Source organism: Corvus hawaiiensis, chromosome Z, assembly GCF_020740725.1.
Source record: "Corvus hawaiiensis isolate bCorHaw1 chromosome Z, bCorHaw1.pri.cur, whole genome shotgun sequence".
Taxonomy (NCBI): domain Eukaryota; kingdom Metazoa; phylum Chordata; class Aves; order Passeriformes; family Corvidae; genus Corvus; species Corvus hawaiiensis.
In genome coordinates, this window is record NC_063255.1 from 25,131,217 (window position 1) to 25,151,012 (window position 19,796).

Here is a 19,796-nt window from a genome sequence, read left to right on the forward strand (position 1 = left end):
GCTGGCAGAGTGAAAGCAAATCTCTACTTGTCATCTTCATGCAGGGAAATGGTGAAGAAACAGTCCTTGAGGTCGACAATCAGTAGCGACCACCCTGCTGGTAGCATGGAAGGGTTTGGTAGGCCTGGTTGGAGGGCCCCTATATCATGCATTTGCTGATTAACAGCCTGCAAATCATGTAACAGTCTGTATTTTCCTGATTTCTTTTTGGTGACAAAAATTGGAGTATTCCAGGGACTTGTAGAAAGTCGCAAATGTCCTTGATTAAATTGCTCTTGAATCAGAATATGTGCTTGTTCAAGATTTTCCCGCTTTAGAGGCCATTGCTCAACCCGAACCAGATGTTCTGTTTTCCACCGGATAGGGATGGGGAAAGTCTAAGCAATGGCCACTCCTATAAATTTGAATCTGTGGTAAGAACCATGCCCATTTGAGCGAGTATGTCTCGTCCTACTAGAGCAGCGACACCAAGTGGCAGTGGCATGATGGACACACTGCAGTTTATCACTTGCTCAGCTATAGTCCATTGCAATGCTGGCACCGAGAGCTGCGGGAACAGTTCCCCAGAGCCCGAGGAGCCTGGTAAGGAGAGAGCCCACACTGCTTTAGAGAGCTCTGAGGCGGCTGCTCTGAGCCTGCCTCTGGCAGGAAGGGAGATGAGAAGAGTTGAGTTCTTGTCTGCAGGGTTGGTGCTCCCTGGTGCCTTTCGTTCAAATCCTGCCCTGGCACAGCCTCCCCGAGCCCTGCCCTCCACGCTTCTCCAGAGGCACTGACACCGAGTGCTGTGCTGTGGCCAGAGAGCAGTGAATAAACCTGACCTGTGGGAATTGTGTCACCAACCCGGGTGTCCCAGTTTTGTGCTGAAGTCTGTGGATGAATTTGCCGCATAGGGTGGAGGCCGGGCTGAGAGACTCTTGAAGGAACAGGGGAAAGAAAGGGCAAAAAGTCAGGCTAGGAGTCCAAACGTTTGGTCTCAAATCACTGACTGAAGGTAGTACCAGTCTGCTGGTATCTATCCTGAGACACAAGAAAAACAAGGAGCTGAACATCAGAGGCCAACCCACTGAAAAATCAAAAATCCAGTCACAAAAGGAAAAGCCTGAATGACCCCAGATCAGCAGGACCTAAGAGGAGAGAGGGAGCACTTTGGATCCATTCCTTAGCCAAGCTGGTGCAGCCTGCAGGCCTCGTGGGGAGCTCTTTCCCTCCCAGCTCTTCCTGCCAGAGCTGATGGTGGAGTTGGAGCCGCTGTTGCTCACTGCAGAGGGCAGGTCCCAGGTAATGGAGCTGGTTCATAGCTCACAGCACCCGTCAGCTTCAGCCATTTCAGTGAGGACTGAGGTGTCTCTGTCAGCACAGAGGAGGAACAAGGCTGGGCTTCTGTGTGGGAGCTGGGACTGTCTGTGCTTCAAGCTCTCATGGGTGCCATTTGCACTGTGGGTGCTGAGACTTTATCAGGATACTTGAGACCTTTGGAGGTTTTGAAAACTTGGAATGCTCCCTGCTCTTTAAAGAGCAGCCTTCAAATTCTGAAGTTAATTCTCTAGTGATGGCCCTTTCAGGCCATCTTTTACAGTCCCTGATAGAAGGACCATTGCTGCCCAGTGGAAACCACAAGGGCCAATATTGACTCAGTGTTCCCTTTGCTTCCCAGATTCCATCTGATTGACATTTCCAGGAGGGCTCTCCTGCATGGGAGGAAGAGACAGAGGGAGAGCCTGTGACCATCAGGCAGGTGCAATCCCTCTGTCTCTAGTTGCATTTTTAGATGTGTAGTTACATTTGTGTATCTATGTAGTTATATTTATAGATTTATGTAGCTGTATTTAAATGTCTATATAGTTGTAGTTACAGGTCTGAGTAGTTAAATATATATGTGTAGTTGTAGATGTATATAGTTATTTTTTTATATATGTAGTTGCATTTATAGATGTGCAGTTATATTTATATATGTATATAGTTATAAATGGGCATAGTTATATTTATATAGCTATAGGGATATGGAGCTTTAGATAGATAGGTTGATATTTGAATAAATATAGGCTGCTTTTTAAGCTCTTTCTCTGCTTCCTCTCTCACCTCTTGCTTTTGCCCCTGTGCCCCCTCTGTCCCCTCTTCCTGTGCTGGCTCCGAGCTGGCGGCCGGGCCGGGCGGAGCAGCAGCTGCAGCCCCGGTGTCCCTGGAGCGGTGGGAGCTGCCGGTGGCCGCAGGCACTGTGCCCTGAGGAGCTGCTGGAGGACGGTGAGCCAGAGGGGGCTGGGGAGAGGTGACACTGAAGGGATGGTGACATTGAGGTGCTGGTGGGGCTGAGGGGATGGTGGGGGAGCAGAGGGGAATGGTGGGGATTGAAGGGAATGGTGGAGCAGAGAGGTGTGGAGGAGCTGCTGGGTGGGGATGGTGGGGACTGAGGGGACAGGGAAGTGGCACAGGCTAAGGGGGGTGTTAGGACTGAGGGAACTGGGAGGACTGAGCGGAGTGGCAGGAACTGAGGGCCGTGAGGGAGCTGAGGGGAACAGTAGGGCTGAGGGAATTGGGAAAAGTGGGGAATGAATGGTGGGACTGAGGGGTAGAAGTTCCACAAGGGAAGTGGCACAGGCTGAGGGGGGTGGCAGGCCTAAGGGGATGGGATGGGTTTGAAGGGAATGAGGGGGGATGAGAGGAATTTGAGAGTCTGCAGGAACTGGGAGGGGTCTGGGGGTTTGCTGAGGGGATGGCAGGGCTGAGGGGATGGAGGGGGCCAGCAGGGAGCACAGAGGGATCTGGGCCTGTGGCTCTGCCAGGCTGTGGAACCAATTCCAGAGCCTCCACTTTTGCCACAGCTGCCCTGAAGACCTTGAGAAGAGCCGGAGAGTGACGGGAGCCAGCAAGGAGAAGCTGAAGGCCGCCAGCAAGAGCAGTGAACGGAGACCTGCTGCTGCCGCCCGAGACCCTGGCTGAGGCCCCAGGGCCGGTGAGGCAGGGTGGGCGTGAGGCTGGCGTGGGCTTTGGCCGCGGGCACTGGCCGGCTGGGCAGGAGCGGGCCCTGCCCGTGCTGGGGCCGCTCAGCGCGGCTGCCCCGGCCGGCACAGGGGCTGTCCTTGGGCAAGGCAGCTGTGCCGGCAGGGCCCGGCAGCGGTGCCGGCTGTGCCGCGCTGCCGGGGCTGCGGGACGGTCCCGCCGGGGCTGCGCTCGCCACAGCCTGGCCAAGGGAAACGTCCCGATCCTGACTCAGTGTTCCCTTTGCTTCCCAGGTGTCCCATCTGCTGTCGCTGTCCAGGAGAGCTGCTCTGCACGGGAGGAAGAGACCGAGGGAGAGCCTGGGAACATCGGCGCCTGCAATCCCTCCCGATCTAGTTCTAGTTCTAGATGTTTACAGTTGGACTAGGAGAGCTAGAAGTATATGGATATTTACATATGTAACCTGATATTTGTATAGGTGTATATGTATGTATGTTGTTATATTACATCTGTAGTCATATTTTCATACTTGTTCAGTTGTGCAGCTGTATAGTTCTGTTGCTCGGCCTGTATGGATTTTTTATTGGTCCATTGATAGTTGTATGTTTATAGATAGGTTTGTTATGTATGGAATGTATTTTTCATGTTAGATGTCATGATATATGTAATACATAATTAAATCTGTATATTGTTATGGTTATATCTGTGTTTACTTGTATTTTTATATATATATGGAGTTGTATAGTTCCATAATTTTATTTATTCTGGATCTGGGATTCTTTAGGGAGGGATATCAATAGTTCCGTATTCGTATATGGGCTGTACAGTTATAGTAATATGTAATAAATTACATTGTTAAACTTCATATTTGTGTATAGTGAGTGGTTGTAGAGGTTTGCAAGAAATTAACGTTTTTAACTGAAGTTGATCTCTGTATATATTTACATAGCACGATTGTAACAATAAATTAGTTTTCTAAACTTCAACTGATACTTGTATGTTGATAGATTGGCAGCGTGGGTGTATCAATTTAAAATAAATGTCATTTTTAAACCGAAGTTGCTTTTTGTGTATGTGTACATTAGCAGTGCAAGTGTAACAATCTGCAATAAATTCAAAGTTTCAACTGAAAGGGTAGATTTGTGCTCTCCAAAGCAAGGAGCAGGTGTAAACGGGATGCTGCTGGAGGATTTTGGCCATGAAAATCTCCAGCTGTGCCCAGCAGATCCCCCAGCTGCAGCCAGGCTGGGCAAGGGAACGGCACATTTGGGATGGCAGCAGAGCCACACGTTGGCTACAGACTCGCTGCAGAGGCCTGCTGAGAAAACGGGACTCCCCTGAGCGTAGAACTGCAGCCAGGAGCCACCCGGGGAGGAGAAATCCACCCCCCTCCCACCTGGAGCTCTTTAGGGAGCGCTCCAAGTGCCCCTCTGAAGGTCATCCTGGAGAGCAGCAGCAACCAGGGATCCTGAGCCAGCTGCGCTGCCTTTGGCAGCACTTTGGCAAAGGGTCTGGAGCAAGGGCGAGGGAACAGTGACTGTAACTGCTGCAGGGCAGGGATGAGGGAAGGGCCATTGACCCAAGGGCTGAAATGCTCCAAAATCCAGAAGGGTGCTGGAGAACTGGGAAGCAGCAAGTTCTCACAAGCGCTGAAATGATGGAAGCCCTTGGAGTGAAGTTCCCTGAAGGAACTCCCAGGGCAGTTGCTGCTGGGATCAGCAGTACCAGGAGACAGCAGGATCTGCTCATTTTGCTGGATCTGTTTCCAGGACACAGGCTGTGATCGCCCTGCTCACACAAACCCCGTGCCCATGGAGCCTGCAGGGTAAGAGCAATGCTGTTCCAAAGAGAGGCTTTGCAGCTGAAGTCCACCGCCCTCATGTTTAGGGAATGAATGCCTCCCGTGCCAAAGCACTGGCAGGTCACCAGGGCTCCGTGAGGCAGAGCCTTTAGAGGGAAAGAGAGATGAGGCACTCCCACGCCTGAAACTCTTTCAGCTCTCTTAGTTTGTGGAGTGAGAAAGAAGAAAGCTGAGGAGAGGAAAATGCAGTCCTCTCAGAAAACATTGGGACAAACAAGTCTTGTGGGAAAAGAAAAGTAAGTAAGAACTTTGTCTTGTTTTCATGGGCTGTGTCTTCTGCAGAGGAGACAATGGGATGTACAGCTACCAGGAACGGGAAGCACTGCAGGGAACTGTGCCCGTGCTCAGCAACTCAACCCTACTGGTGCACTTTGCAAGGACACAGGCAGCAGCATTGCTCTTCTACAGAGAAGTTCAGCCATAGAGTATAGAAAAGAAAAAGTCTTCGAGAATGTTCCTGGGTGTTTGATCTGACTGAATGACACAGATTTCAGTGTAGGTTTTCTTTCTTTGACATCCTGTGCTACAGGCAGCAAATATAAATAAGTAAGCATCTCTAAGCTCCTAAGCTGCCTTTATGGGAATGAAAATGTCTGCAATTGATTTCCTCTGTTCATTCTTTCATCTTATCAAAACACACCAAGTATGGCACCTCCTTGCACACAGCCACTCCTGGCTTTTGATCTGTGAGCAGTTGGAGAGGCGATGAGTGCTGAAAAATGTTTCCTCCTACTGTATCCTCTTTGCTGGGTGGAACAGGAGGATAAGCCCTCCAGGCAATGGCTTAGAAAAAGATCTATGCAAATACTCTTCCAACTTGGGAGAGTGAAGATGTACTGCTGTCCAAAGCCTTCTGCCCACACAGCAATCAGCCCACGGGTGTGCCCATGCACACCCACCCACCGTCCTTGCTCTTCTCGGCATCTCTGGGCTGCTGTTTGCACACAATTAGGGTGAATTCAACTCGACAGACCTACGAGTGGGGTGTCCAGCTTGTCATGAACGCTGATGTGGCAAGGCACAACACAGAGCTCTCAAATCACTTACATTATCACACGTGCTTTCTTTCCTGCTGGGGACTGAGGAACTCTTAAAAGCACCAAAGGTACAGAAAAGAGCTGCAAAGAATTGGCATCTTACTACTGCTGGTATCCTCAGGTAGGAAAACTTGTTGACTTTTTTAAGATTGCAACTTTCCAAAAACTAGGAAAGCTGCTCAGCATCAGTACCCCCCTTGTAAATGGTTTTAGTGACTTGGTGAAACTGGAACGTTACCTTTGGACTCCATCCTTGGTTAAAGTCACCTGCCCTGACCTGCAGACTAAAGCACCACCCGCAGCAGAAGCTACGTCAGTCACTTCTCTCAAAAAGATGTCTTAAATTTGCAAGGAGAAAGGAAAACACGTCAGAATCTATGGATGAATGACAAGACTCGGAGAAATAGTTCCAAAGCAAAGGGCTGCAGCTTCTCTGGGACACTCCTCATGCTCCAAGGCAGCTGGGCTGCCCTGGCTGCCCAGGACGCTGCGCACCACGGGCCCCGCAGAGCTGCGCAGCAGGGAGGCAGCTTTGGGCACCGCAGCCCCTGGGCAGGAGCGGCCTCCTTGCTCTACACGGCTGCCTGTGGGCAAACGCAGCGTGCCGGCCTTCTGCTCTTGGCCCCAGCCCGGCCTGGCAGGGCTAATCCCGTTCCCTGTCTGCAACGTGCTAAAGAGGGACTTGTTTGTTTCCAGCCCTCCAGAGCATTCATTTGCAACACAAAACACTGAAGGGCTGAGGCCTCAACAACAGGCCCTGAGCCAAAGTTGCCCTCTAGATGGCCCTTCCGACCAAATATTCTATGGGTCTGCTCCTTAACCAGGCATTACCATCAATGGGATCTGTGCATCCCTTCATTCAAGGAACGTGTCTTTACCTTTCGGCATCAAGAAACCGGACAAGGCCACATCTGGCCTCAGTTCCTCCTTGAGCCCTGGACACCCACAGAAGAGCTTGAGGATGGAGCGGTCTGAAATGCAGCTCCTTCAGAGTTTAAACCTCCCTTTATCAACTGAACGCACCCCAGCCTGTCCCAAAGGGAAAGCAGGCAGGAAAGAGGAGCTCCTCTCCCACAACAGCAAACCCTGTCCTTCCTTAAGTCGCACTTGGAGAGCAGAGGCCTCAGGCTGTTCCTCAGTTTGGGAAGGAACCCAGGCAAATGGCCTGATTTGGGAGGGCAGCAGAGGCAAGTTCCCCCCAAAAAAGGAAAAGATTCTCTGGAAACAAAAGATTATGGCAATAGTTCTGCAGGAAAAAAAAAAAAAAGAGGAATTTCAAAAGTTCCCAGATGGAAATTCCTCCCCCAACACAACAACCACTAAGTCTCTGTGGTGTGTCAGAAGCTCATAAATGTTCCTGCAAGGCTTGGATACACATCATTTGTGTCCGTCCCCCAGAGCACAAGCAGCTCCCCAACAAGACTTCAAGTGACCAAAGGACAAACCTTCCCCTTTCACGTCTCCACACCAACTCTAAGGAGTCTCTTTCCATTGCAGGATCTGCTTTGTGGGTCTACATTGACAAGAGTTGGCTGCAGGAGGGGCTTTCATTTTAATTGAAGGGAATAAGATAAATGTGTCTTTACTGACTGTGTGAATCTGCTTGTAGATAGGGCCAGGAACTTACAGACAAGGAAGTAACAGAAGAAACTCTTAGTTCTAGAAAATGTTACTAATCAACATGGACTGTTGCTCAGCCAAGGCCATGTTAAATACCTGAACCTGTAGATACAAAAATACTGCTAGCAAGGATTTTCTTGCTATTTTCTAAGTCTGTGAGAGACTTTTCTCTCTCACAGAAGAGGTAGCAGGGAATGTAAACAACCAAGCCACCTGCAACCTTGAAAAGTCTTGTTTATAGTATAGTAGAAAAATATTTTGACAATGGATGTTTTAGGATTTTAGTCAATCACCCCCAAGGGGTGGCTGATCCTTTGTCCAATTAGACTATGAAGAAGAAAGTCTATAAAAGAGTTTGTAAAATAATTAAATAAATCAATCTTGCTGCACAATTCCTGCCTGCTGGATCTTCTCTCCTCCTCCTCCCTATGCGGGACACGGTGATATACCCTAGGGCCCAGGCCTGCGGTAATATGAACCTAGAGAAAAAGAACAAAGACTTAATAAAACAATGAGTAAGCTTTTTCTTTCTTTTATATAACAAAAAGGGGGTGCATATTAGAGGGGAGCATAGTGTAGGCGATTTGGGAAATCTGTACCTTCTGAGTACCTCGGCCAGTAGGGAAAAGGAAGAGGGAGATGCGGTTGGGAACTTAGCATAAAAAGGAAGCTGCATCCCCCAACAATTTGAGAGACCCCATGGGAAATGCCCATGGCCTCTCCCTTTATTTGAATAAAGCTGCAGGACTGCTCTGTCTCCTTTTTGGACATAAACCTCTGGCATCGTGGATTAATTTTCCTGACAGATTCTTCAGGATTCAGGTGGTGAGGACAACTCACCAAAGCCACGGGAGGCAGGAGGAGAAAAGCAGAGCTGCACCCCTGGGGAACCATCTGTGTATTTGCAGATTTCCTTAGCTCAGGGGCCCACACGCTGTCTTTTGGAGTGTGCCCTTGTCACCTCAGGAGTGCTCCCAGGATGGAGGCCTGGCCTTGTCATTGTGCAGGTGAAAGAACTGCTGCTGAAACGAAATCTTATAAACGAGGCATGGACTTCTTGGGTGGAGTAAAAGTCTGCTCGTTTATTAAAAAGAAAACCAGGAGTGGAGACTCGAGGTTAAGCCCAAGTCCCACTCGACAACCCAGAAAAAAAACAAACAGTGCGACGCGCAGGGCGTCCCATCAGACTCAAGTTCCTCAGGAAGACCCCTGGGGGCTGAGCCCCGGAGCAGTTCTTTTAGTCTCTCTTGATGCTGTGATTGGTGCAGCTCAGATCCTCCCTCTGATGGCCCGTTGTTAGGGTCCTCATTGGTGTTCAGTTCCGTCAGTCTCTGGGGCATCGAGTATTGGTTTGCCCCCTAACCAATAATTCCCCAAAATGTTTACATCATAATTATTAAGTCATCTTAAGAACATTCTAGAACATTCTCCTCTTTTCTATAGACCCATTACTTTCCCCCATTGATGTCACCATCTAGTGGGCACATAGCAACATTACACCCGTACAGTCGCAATAACAATTAACTCATTAACTGTATATCCCCAATCTTTTAACAAGCAACTTTTAACTTCTTCTCAACCAAAAAAAAGAAAACTTTTAACCATTTATTACAAAAAGGCAGAGAGAATTCCCTCCTGGCTTTGGAGCCCCACTAGACAGCACTAAGGGGACCCATTTTATTGGGCAAGCAAGGCAGAACAGTGCCACAGCCCTAAACACAGATGCAAAGTGTCCTTGTACCCATCACCCCTGATCTAGGAGGGCTGCAGAGAGGACAAACTCTGACTTTTAAACCAAAGGGAAAAAACTTGTGCAGGGCCTGGCCTGAAAGGCCTGGGTGTGATGGCATCTCACTGTCCCCAGGGAACCATGGCAAGGTGTCAGGAGCCGGGATTAGAGACGGGGCCAAGGACGTGTGATGCAGGTGGCTGAGGGAGAGCAACACGGAAATGTAGAAATTGAAACTAGGGAACAGTATTTCCTTTTTTCTCCTGACAACGTGTATCTCCAGGGATGGAAGGCCTGCTGTGTCTTCACAGGGTGGAGGAATCTGAAGTGCAGATGGTGACATCACCGAGAGCTGGATTGTGACCTCACGTCCCTCACTGCTTATTTTGGGGTTCCAAGGAGGTGGAATGACTTTTGTGCTGTCACTGGGGGTGGAGGCTGGTGTCAGAGAGCAGTGGACTGTGACATCACGGGGGGATGGATTGTGACATTGTGTCCCTCACTGCTTACGTTCAGACATTGGCAGGGCCACTCTGGCTCCAGGCTGAACTCCTACCAAGCAAGACTGCAAGGCCGAGAGGATCAAGCCAGGCTTCTCTGGTGCTGGGTGCGGCCTGTTCTTGGCAGATCTTGGTGCCAGTCCCGGAGCTGTCACTCCTGTTTCCCAGCCCTGCCTGCAGAGCCCAGACATGGCCACAGAGAGAGATGCCAACTGCCCCATCTGCCAGCACTCTCGGAAGGATGTGACTTCTGCTCTGCCCTGCTGCCACCGCTTCTGCCTGGGCTGCATCCTGTGGTGGGCACACAGAAATCCCTCGTGCCCACTCTGCAGGACACCGATAGAGACTGTCAAGGCTTTCTGACCACACAGACGAGTATCTGGAGACAGCCAACACCGCCCCCAAGCAGCTGCCAGCGGCCACCAGCCAGGCAGGGAGAGCTCCCGGCCACCTGGGTGAGAACAGCCCCCATGGCCCTGTGGTGCCCCGTCCAGCTCCTCCACAGGGGACACTGAGCAGGGCCTCTCGGGGCTGGAGTTCCTGGGTGGCCTCCTGCCCGAGGTGTGGGCCGGACTTTTCCGTGGACAACCGCAGCTGCTGGAGCCCGTGTGGCCCTGGCTGCGCCAGAGGCTGGAGGGGATATTCTGGCGCTGGTGGTGGCTGGTTGAGGCCGCAGAGAGCTCCATCCTGCACAACCTGTGCGTCAACGGGCTGAATGCCGAGGTGTTGGTCCGTGTGCTGCAGCCTGTCCTCGAGCAACACATGGCACCACTGGTGCATGGCGTCATCAGCATCATTGTGGGCCAGTGCCGTGAGGAGGCCGAGAGGCTGCTGCGCTCTGGTGCCATCAGGGACAGGAACAATGGCCCTGTGGCCAGTGACAGTGCCAGCTCCAGCTCCAGCTCCAGCAGCTCCCAGACCAGCAGCTCCTGGATGGGAGCTCCTGCCAGTGGTCCCAAAGGCTCTGACATGGAGGAGGAAGCCGGCATATTGGAGGCTGCCTTCCCCGGGGGTCCCAGACACCCCCCACCTGCACCTGTCCCCATGGAGTGGGACAGGCCCCAGAAGGAGCCAGTGCAGGAGGTGGTGACAGCGGCAGATCTCTCTGCCCAGGGCAGCAGCTTCAGCCCCTGCACCCCTGTCCTGGGCTGGGACCGATTGCCATGGGGAGCCTTGCACCCCGTTAAGAGAAGGGCCCCCAGCCCCCAGGACTCTCCCCAGCCCTGCAAGAGACCAATGCACCGGCAGCTCTAGAAGGGCTCTTGCAACTCTTTACTGAAGGAAAAGGAAATAAATTGTTCTTTCCCTCACACAGTCTCTGGGCGGTGCTTTCTCCCTGCAGGGCAGCAGATGCCAAAGGCAGAGTGGGCAGCAGAGGCAGCTGGTCTCCACACAGGACCATGCCCTCAGCCTACCTCCAGTGCTCCTCTCTGCCCAGCTTCAGCTCTGCTCTGGTTTCTGTGTGCTGCATGATGCCGAACAGGGCAACCTGCAGAGAGTAAATTTTCTGACAAAGGTCTGTGCTAACTTGATCCTGAATCATAGTTCTATTTCTATGTCCCAAACAAATAAAATTGTTTCAGCAACAATTCATTGCTATAGATAATATTATTGAAAAAGAAAGTAATGGCTTTTGCTCCAGCCACTATTATATCTTGGAAAAACATTTTATAAAGCAATACTTTTCATTTCCTAATAGTACAAATCCTGGAGTTGCCCAGTTTGAGGGAATTTGCTGAGATTGTATGTCAAGTACATACACTACCCCAGGAGAGTAGAATAAAAATGACTTGTTGCAAAAAGAAATTAATACAATAGTGCTGAATGGGAACTATAAATCTAACGGGGACCCAGAGGTTTGACAACAGAGGGATCTATTTTGTTGTTCAGTTTAAAAGTCTGCAAATTTCTGAAGCTGTATCACCTTGTAAGAGGAGATAAGAACATCACCTTCTCAGGATGGAGGAAAAGTAGTTTTAAAAATATTATTCTTTTATAATATTTTAGAATAAAAGGCAAGAAGAGAAGCAACTATTTCAATTTTTTTAAAAGAAATATATTTTAAAATAATAGGCGAAGAGAAGCAACTATTTTAACTCTGTAAAGAAAATTCCACCAGCAGGATGGAGAATGGACAACTTAATTGTCAAATATTGCCAGTTTTCTTTTGTTTGTTCAACAAATTGGAAATAGAGTTATTTCTCAGACATTATTTTCTTTTCAGAATCAACTCTGCTGTGTTTCTCAAAGGGCTAGGAGGGTGTACTCTCTACTTTTGAGGTATAAAGAGACTGGCATTCCACCTGATAGAGAGATTGCAGCACTGTCTGTAGTGGGTTGTTTTTTGGGAGGTCCCTTTCTAAGGTGTTCTGTGGAGTTTGGTGTTGGGGTGATCATCCCAACCCATCAGAACAGGGTGTGATGTTTGTTGCAAATTCTTGTCAGGCTTAATAAAGACATCAGAGAGGTGTCAGAGAGCTCTCGTGCTTAATTGCCTTAGCTGTTTTAGCTCCTGCAACAGCCCACTCTTTGGACGCAAAAATTTTGCTGAACAAGCTCTTAAATCTTATGACACACTTCTCAAACGTGCTGGCTAACGAGCTCTGGGTTTTTACAGTACACTTGATAAGTTCCCAGCTCCTACAACAAACTTCTCAAAGGTGCTGGCCCATGAGCCACAACACACGGCCACAAGCTCCCCACTCCCATGGCAAACTTTAGGACCAAGTGTGGAGCAGAACAGGACAGCCATGCTGTGCCCATGCAGAGTGAGGGAGGAGAGAAATAAAGGCAGAGAAGAGAGAGAAACAACAGAGAATATCACCAGTTCCTAGATCCCATATTCATCCTGTTCTGTGGATGGTCTGGAGCTGGGTAAACAATGAGAGTGAAAGAGGAAGAGACGGGAAAGAGAGTGAGGGGTCCTGATCTGCTCCCTTTTACAGCTAACCTGCTGCAGCCTCTTATGTAAAGTAAATTTTTTGTGCTGTTTTGTCATGCATGCACAGCCAGCCCTGATTCTGCAAGGGACAGCCCTTCTTCCTGCCTGCAGTGGTATGTCTGGGGGGAAGTCCATGGCTGCACACAGCTAAGTCAGGTTTAGGCAAGCATGGCCTGGGCCAGTTAGAGAACAATTGCCTTCACCAGTCACAAGATGCCCTTCACCATCCCCTCTCCAAGTCATGGTGGTGCAGGTCCCAGTGGGGCTGAGATGTAATATGGAGTGAAGGGCTAAAACAAAATACATTTCTTCCACTGGGGCTGCTTCAGCACAGCCTTGGAAAAGGAGAGAATGTCCTACTGGCACAGGAGAGAGGTTTGTGACCTTCAGCACACCGCAAAAGCAGCAGCTTGAAAAAAGTATTTTCACCCATTTCCACTGCCAAAGGCAACTAATATCGGTCCTTGCTCTTCAACTATGGTTCTACATTAGAAATCCTCCAAAAAACTGAAAGAAGGGGAATCTTGCCCAGTGGTAATTTTGAGTTGTTTGGTTTTTTTTTTTCAAGTTAAGACTATGTCACAAACCTGGTTTATGGTGACACACAAGTAATCTGCTTAGTCTGACCTCCCATGTCCATAATATGCAAGTTTTAAACTGGGCAAAGAAAATAATCTATAAAGAAAATAAATTAAAAAGACTTTGTAAAAAAATAATGTGTGAAGTTGGAGAAAGAAGGCTGTCTTTTGACTACAGAGGTGTCATACAGGGCTCTTCTGACTGAATGAGTATAGCATCATCTGGTTTCCACTGAAGTATTGTAGATACTGAATGAGCTGGCAGAGAAGACAGTCAAGGCCGACCCTTTAATGCCAAAACCTCGTCTTTCTATAGCGTGATTCACAATAGAGAAATGACATGGTTGGCCTATTGATTAACCTCCCACCAAAATGGAGGTTGAGAGACTGGTTGAGAGAAATAGTTCTCATTCTCCAAATATTCTCACAACATCCTGCACCTGCAAATAGTTTACAAAATAACAATCCGTCTCTCAGCTAGTTTGTGTGAGAACGGAGACTTTCACAGGAGACTGTAAAAGGTGGAAAATTTCTCTGCTAGCTCTTTCAGCATCTACAAAGCATCTGTTGAGAATGCAGAATTCATATTCTGCAAGCTTTGCTTCAAACTTGCTATTTCTGAAGGTGCTCATGCCAGTGAGAACAATTAAGTAGGTATTTTTGGAAAGTGAAAGACCTGTAATCTCTTGGATAAACATCATCAATCTGAAATCCAGTTAGAATCTACATAACTGACATGGTTAGTCCTGGGGTAGGTGCCACATCAACCGTGAATGTTTTGCCTCAGAAGTCTTGAGAAGTTACAACTGAAAAGGTAATTTTACAAAGGGTTGCTTTAAGGAATGAACGGAAATTATTGATGATTTTAGGTTTGGTCTAATTCAGACTTTCAACATTTCAATTCATATTCAACCATTTACATACATAACTTTGTTTCAGCAGCATGTGAAAACTGGTTTGTTATTTCTTCTTTTCACTGAGGATTGCTTATTTTTAGCAAGGGGAGAAACTATTCTTCATCAGAAATTTTTTCAAAGAGATTTAATAGTGTCTGTGTATCTTTCTTTTGAAGACCTCCAGCTCCCCTTAAACTCTTTTGATTTCTGTTTTGCATCATGGCCAGAGGAGGCTTTCAAAAAAGATGTATGTAAGTAGTCAGCTGAAGGGGGGTTCCTTACAACCAGCTAGCCTCACTTGGATTTCCATATTCCATCTGTTGCTCATAGCTGTCCTACTGTTTATCATAATGTCTCTACATTACGATGCACAGAACTTGCAAACTTATTCTCATGTTTGCCCTAAAAAACCAAGCCCTGTGGCCTCATCCCCAAAACTTCTTTTATCACAAAGTGACAGGATCCCATTTATTTCCGACTCTTTCAATTCACTTCTTCCATTAGGATTGTCAGAATTATGCTTTGGAAGATTTAGGTAAATCCAATCAAGCACCTGCAGGACCATGCTAAGAGATTATCCAGCATATCCAGTGTTGCCATAATTTGCTGAGTGAACTACTGAAAAGATGAATCCTACATTGAACAATGAAGGAAGTACCACACTGGCAGGGTGAAGTACTTCCTTTCAGTTGGCAATAAACTGGTGGTGTTTGATAGACATTACCTTGAAAGAAGGCCAACCTTCAGCTTGGTGAAGCCTGTGGGTATGTAATCCTTTGCCCAGGATTATTTTCTGGAAATATCTGCGGGAGCTTCCAGAACTCTTTGAAAGTTAAGCAGACACTTGAAGTAGAATAAGATCTGGAGTTTCAAAGCATAACTGGAATGGGATACGCTGATTTTTGCACCAGTTTAAGGATGAACATCTGGGTTTCATTTGCAAGATTTTTACTCTGCACAGTCTTAGGGATAGGGGAGTATCTTCTCTGACTCCTTATGGTCATCGTTTACTTTTTCCTTGCAATATTTGCTGGTAACACACAGTTCAAAACCACTGCCTGAATAAATGACTATTTGTAGCAAGGTCAGAATACTTGCTCTGTTCAGTTTCTTTTCCTTTTTATTTTTTTCTCCAAATAAAACAATTAAAAATTTCTATGAAGGATGTTACAGCTGTTAACAATGAAAGGGGAAAATGCAACCTAGGAACTACAGCCATAGCTGTCCAACAGATCTGAAATCTCCACAAAGAAAATAAACTTTGAAAGGTTCCTCCCTTTTCAACAGGGCTGGGTAATACATGCAGAGAATAAGCAGAGGATCACCACCAACTGAAGGCTTACTGTATTTTATGGGTATTTCCTCATGTTCACGGTCTTTCTAGACTCTTTGTCTCAAACTTTGGCTTCAGAGCATACCCTCGTGAGCACTGCTACTGCATAATTGCTTTTCCAAGCATTAAGTACAAAATTTATACCTAATTGTATGTACTTTATTTGTTTGGAAGTGCCCCAATATGGGCAGCAGTAGTTCTGAAGCAATGAAAGTGTAACTGATGCTAGTTGCCTTTGATTTTATTTACGTACTGATTAATCTGTTTACACAAAGATGCTACTCTTCTGGCAAGCTTCCAAGCTCAGATCCAAAGAAGAGATGAAAATTAACATTTTCTGTGCCCAAACAATCATCCAAGGTACCTATTTCTGCCTCTGAAGTACCAGCTTCTACTGCCTGTTTACAACTGTCTTTTCTGTGTATCAGCAGATCAATGCTGCAACAAGAAACATCACTTTAAAGGCCAGATTATCCACTGACAATGTCAAGTAACGCTTTTTAAGTTCTAGTCAGAGTAGAAGCTGCCTGGAGAAATTCCTTTGGACAGCTGGAACATTCTGCCCAAAGAGCTTCCACACCTCTGAGCTGTCAAAGTGGAAAGAAGTCACTCAGCCACCTAATTTGGAGCTGGTCCATTGTGTCCAACAGATTCACTATCTCGTTTGTAAAAATAACTAGAAATTAAGTTTCTGGAGCACTCAAGCAACTAATTTCTAAAGCTCATCAAGTGTGCACACAGGTATATCTCTGATAGTTGGTAATAGCACGATTATAAATTACTATTTACAACTCAAAACTTCAGTCCCATCTCTCTTGCCACAGAGGAGATTAAATAAAGAGCCTTATCTTTTGCTGTGAGGGGCAGGTTGTTAGTCTCAGATGCTCACAGTGACTCAGTTCGCTTCTCAACAGATGAAACTGTCAACAAAAAAGCAGCTCTGGCTCTGTAAAAATTGTTCAGGCACAACGGACTGGATTTTCATGGTGAAACCAACCTCCAGAGATGTCCCAGCAGCATACTACATCATGACAGGAAAGCAGAGACAGTGGCGTGCACACCAAGAGCCATTTGCTTCCATCACAGTTACAAATTAGCTGGACAAAGTTAGGTTTACCCATTTCTCTGTCTGCCTACATTCTGCTGGAGGTTCATGTCTCATGCACAGTTCTGACACCTGGAAGGATGTCAGGCTCAGTTAAAGGAAACTCAGAGGATGTGGCTGTTTTCTACCAGGTCACGTGTTCCAAAAATTACTGTTTTTGTGGAAAATGCTACTGTACAGTGTGTTTGAAAAATGGTATTTCACCCAAGGCAAATCTAACGAATTCCTAGCAGGGGAAAGGCCTGGCTGAGAAATATATTAGTTTCAGATCTTTTTGTCAGTTCTGAAATCTTTAATTCCTTTCTTCTCATCTTCCTTAGTTCTATACAGAATTGGAAAAAACCCACCAAAACCCAACAAAAACAACGAACTACTCCTCCTTTTTCTAGGTTTGCTAAAGATAACCCCTTCTTTTATCTGATTTAGCTAATCAAAAGTAATTTTATTATAGCAGCAGTGCTGTTTTCTAAGAATCATGGAATAAAAATTATTGAGTTGGAAGGGATCTCAAAGCTCATCTTCTTCCAGGGACACCTTCCACTATCCCAGGTTGCTCCAACCCCTGTCCAACCTGGCCTTGAACACTTCCAGGGATGGGGCAGCCACAGCTTCTCTGGGCAACCTGTGCCAGGGCCTCACCAGCCTCACAGGGAAGAATTTCTTTCTAACATCTCATCTAAACCCGTCCTCTTTCAGTTTAAGATCATTGCACTGTGTTCTGTCACTATCTTCCCATATAAAAAGTCCTTCTCTCTCCTTTTTAAGTCTGGATTTGAATCACACTCTGCTGTTGCTGTTGGATAAAAGGCCGACAAACGTCTTTGCATATTCTGTACTAATCTGCTTCATGTCTCCTGTGCTAATGAAGGCTCTGGTCTAAATGCTCAAAACAGTATCTGTCGCAGTGACCGCTGCTGTCCACTGCCCAGGCTAGCTCCAGCAGTGTATGGCAGGAGTGCGGAGCAGCCGGAGGCACAGAGCTCAAAACCTGCTCCTCTGAAGCCTCTACTCTACCCAGGGGAGCCAAGGCTCCAGGCACTGTGACTGTCAGCAGCCCTCAACGAAGAGAAAGATAAAAAGTAGCAGGGAGGCTTGCCACTGGGAAACAATTCCAGTTTTTCGAAGGAGATCCACGGTGTACAGGCAACAGTTGCAGCGCCGCTACACCTTATAAAGGGGGGTGGAACAGGGGGAGTAACCCAACTAGGGACCAATAGGTGGATGAGGAAGGAGGGACGCCAGAGGGAAGGACTCGCATCTGGTCCAATGGTCTTGGTGGGTGGAGGGAGAGGGGTCACATGCCCCAATGGAGCATCGAGGTTTAGGGGATTTCCAAGAGGGGAGGTATCCGAGGGGGGTATATCTCAGGGGATTGACAGGGACCATAGAAGGGTAATTAGGGAGGGCTCGGGTGACGGACACAGAACAGTCCAGAACTCCGGGAGGGGTTTGGGTGGTTGATAGGGAAGGTGCCAGAACAAGGGGAGGGGATAACCATTTTTGGGAGCACCGGGGGAGCGTCTTGGATCTGGGGCAGACCAACTGGGAGTAGAAGTGGGGAGGGTAGGGACGAACCATTAGAGTATAGAGAACATATGAAAGTACAATAAAAACATCGCATCACCACAAGTATCTACCCCCGTTAAAGCAAGGGTTTTTTTCTAAGAATTCTTTCAATAATTACTGTTTTAGCCTTTTTCCAGGTTGCACCTCAGCTTTAGGGACAGTTTCTGTTATTAAGGGCTAATATTTCTTTCTTGAAAGAAGTAGTTGTTGGGGAAGATGAAAGTTTGGTAAGAAAGTTTCACAGGTATGTAGGCTTGGCAGAAAGATCTCTGAATGTAGAAACTGGGGATGAGATAGAAATGAAAACAAGTTTTGATATAGAATAAAAGATGTTTTGCTGAAACAGTGATTGATGAGTAACTGAGAAGGCAAAGGTTGGAGATGAGTTGGAAGGAGATTTTTAGGAGTAGGACAAAGGTATGTGACTACAAACAAAGACATGTTTTTCACCAAGTAAATAAGTCTCAAGAAGAGCATAAGTAAATAGAAAACAGGTCTTTAACAAAAAGAGAGATATGGCAGGCAAACAAGAAATGTTGATGTAGCAAGAAGAAGAAAGGTCTGAGAATTTTCCATTATAAGCTTAAATTCTAACTTACTTACTCTTGTGATTGGATAATAATGACTATAATATGGTAATGGTAGTAGCTATGATAGGCTATAGGCAAATGTAAAGGTATTGTGTATGGTGCTTATTGGTTGTTATCTGTTAAGATACTCTGCAAAGAAAAGTATAAAATGCTTTGTAACTTGAACAGAAAGTGGCTTCAGGTATGCCTACAGCTGGAGCTGGCAGCTGTAGGGCTGGCTCTGGATACCCGCTCCCTGAAATGCTGTAACTTCGCCTATGCAATAAACAGCTTTCAAGAGAGCCGCCTGAAGTCCAGACATCCTTCATGAAACTTTCTCCTATAAGTAGTGTTGTTTTTTTTTCTAGAAAGTTACTGCATGCATTTTGCACTGTGAAATGTTCACATGGAGAAGTAATTCATGGAATTGAGAACTAGGTAAGAACGTCAGTTCCTAAACTGGCAAAAAAATGAAGTATTCACCAAAAAAATGGTCTTCTCTAGGCTTGGGTGAGTGATGGCTCAGTCCTGATAGCTGAATATTTTTGCATCAGATATTAACTGTAATGTTCATACACTTAAGTAATATAGTTCATTTCCTTGCTATAAATAAAATATGTTTCATAGATGTTGCCCCACATAGGTAAGGTTATCAGTCACATATTTTGATAACTGTAGTTCCACTGGGATGATATGTTCCTACATTTGTCCTTTTATCACATAATTTCTTCTTCTCTTCCATATAGCAGAAACATCTCTGTGAACTTCAGCCTGTTAGAACTATGAAATGGTTTTGGTTCTCGTCATATAGTCATCCTCTGATTGTTTAATTACTTTAGGCACCAGTGTTCTGGAAATAGCTCCTTAAATCTGCTACCCTACTAGATCTGTTTTCTTAGCACCATCTTTATATTTGTTCTTCATCATATCCATTGGGCATGGTATTTGGAGATGTGATACTTGCACACAAAGGAGCTAGGTGGCTCAGCCTGATTTCTGTTGATAATTTCTATTGATTTCCTGGCTGATTCTTGTTTCTCACTGCTTTTTTTTTTTTTTTTTTTTTGGGACATAGGCATGGCATAAATGCTTGCTACGATTGTTTTAAGATTTGGTAGCATAAT

General features: G+C 46.7%; 1 protein-coding gene and 1 long non-coding RNA gene across 3 annotated transcripts in view; one reads left to right on the top strand and one right to left on the bottom strand.

Annotated features, from left to right (window-relative positions):
* LOC125319532 overlaps positions 1-3,991 on the top strand; it is a 34,714-nt gene extending 30,723 nt beyond the window's left edge. The window contains exons 1-4 of one of the 2 annotated variants that reach the window (XR_007200789.1): positions 204-582; positions 685-2,241; positions 2,820-2,960; positions 3,231-3,991. This is a non-coding gene — a long non-coding RNA (uncharacterized LOC125319532). Of the gene's footprint in view, positions 1-203; positions 583-684; positions 2,242-2,819; positions 2,961-3,230 lie in introns of those variants that run through there. The other variant, XR_007200788.1, reaches the window with a different exon arrangement.
* The window catches only part of LOC125319531 (ras GTPase-activating-like protein IQGAP2), a 343,446-nt gene that overhangs the window by 209,615 nt on the left and 114,035 nt on the right, over positions 1-19,796 (bottom strand).